Below are 2,092 nucleotides of genomic sequence, written 5' to 3' on the forward strand. Positions count from 1 at the left end.
CACCCAGGACTGTCACCTTTAGGATGGACTGGTTGGATCTCCTTGCAGTCTAAGGGATTCTCAAGAGTCTTCTCCAACACCACAGTTCAAAAGCATCAATTCTTCGGCGCTCAGCTTTCTTCAGTCCAACTCTCACATCCATACATGACTACTGGAAAAACCATAGCCTTGACTAGACAGACCTTTGTTGACAAAGTAGTGTCTCTGCTTCTTAATATGCTGTCTAGGTTGGTCATAACTTTCCTTCCAAGGAGTAAGTGTCTTTTCATTTCACGGCTGCAGTCACCATCTGCAGTGATTTGGGAGCCCCAGAAAATGAAGTCTGCCACTGTTTCCACTGTTTCCCCATCTATTTGCCATGAAGTGAGAGAACTGGATGCCATGATCTTAGTTTTCTGAATGTTGAGCTTTAAGCCAACTTTTTCACTCTCCTCTTTAACTTTCACCAAGAGGCTCTTTAGTTCTTCTTCACTTTCTGCCATAAGGGTGGTGTCATATGCATATCTGAGGTTATTGATATTTCCCCTGGCAATCTTGCTTCCTAAGGCCCACTTGACTTCACATTCCAGGATGTCTGGCTCTAGGTCAGTGATCACACCATTGTGATTGTCTAGGTCGTGAAGATCTTTTTTGTTTAGTTCTTCTATGTATTCTTGCCACCTCTTCCTAACATCTTCGGCTTCTGTTAGGTCCATACCATTTCTGTCCTTTATTGAGCCCATCTTTGCATAAAATGTTCCCTTGGTATCTCTAATTTTCTTGAAGAGATCTCTAGTCTTTCCCATTCTATTGTTTTCCTCTATTTCTTTGCATTGATCACTGAGGAAGGCTTTCTTATCTCTCCTTGCTATTCTTTGGAACTCTGCATTCAAATGCGTATATCTTTCCTTTTCTCCTTTGCTTTTTGCTTCTCTTCTTTTCACAGCTATTTGTAAGGCCTCCTCAGACAGCCATTTTGCTTTTTTGCATTTCTTTTTCTTGGGGATGGTCTTGATCCCTGTCTCCTGTATCAAAATACTTAGATACATACCTAATAGAATATATACAGATCTATATGAGAAAAACTATGAAATTCTGAATAATGAAATCTAAGTAAATAGAGAGATATCCACATTCATGGATAGGAAGACTCAATATTGTCCAGATGTCAGTTCTTCTCAAGTTGATCTGTCAATTCAATGAATCCCAATCAAAATTCCAGCAAGCTATTTTAAGGTTATCAGAAAACTGATTCTAAAATTTTTATGAAGCAGCAAAAGACCCCTTTTTTAAAAAAAATGGGCCAAACATCTCACCAGTTAAAATATACAGATGGCAAATAAGCACATGAAAGGAAAATTTCAGGGAAATGGGAATTAAACAATGAGATACTACTACATACCTATTAAAATGGCCCAAACCCAAACCCAAACACTGTCAACACCAAAAACTGGTGAGGATATGGAACAATAGGAATACTCCTTCTTTGCTGGTGGTACAGCCACTTTGGAAGACAATTTGGTAGTGTCTTACAAACTGAACGTACTTTTACCATATAATCCAGCAACTGTGCTCCTTGATATTAGCCAAATTACTTGAAAACAAGTTCACATAGAAACCTGCAAACACATTGTTTGAGGGAATGTAAAATGGTACAGCTACTGTGGAAAAGCAGTCTGAGTTACTCAAAAAATTAGACATAGAATTACCATATGATCCAGCAATTTCACTCTTGGTGTATAATCAAATAATTAAAATGAGGGTCTTGAAAAGATATTTGTACATCCATGTTCACAGCAGGATTATAGCATCTAAAATGTGGAAGCAACCCAATTGTCCATCAATGAATGAATAGATAAGCAAAATGTGATACATACATACAATGTAATATTATTCAGCTTTAAAAAAGAAGGAAATTCTACAATATGCTATACCAGGATGAACCTTGAAGACATTATGCTAAGTGAAATAACCCAGTCACAAAGTACAAATGCTGTGTGATTATACTTATATAAAATACTTACAGCAGTCAAAATCAGAGACAGAAAGTAGGATGGTGGTTGTCAGTAGCTGAGGGAAGGGGAAAAAGAAGAATTATTGTTTAATGGATAGT

Source organism: Bison bison, unplaced genomic scaffold (assembly GCF_000754665.1).
Source record: "Bison bison bison isolate TAMUID 2011002044 unplaced genomic scaffold, Bison_UMD1.0 scf7180017851016, whole genome shotgun sequence".
In the NCBI taxonomy this organism is placed as follows: domain Eukaryota; kingdom Metazoa; phylum Chordata; class Mammalia; order Artiodactyla; family Bovidae; genus Bison; species Bison bison.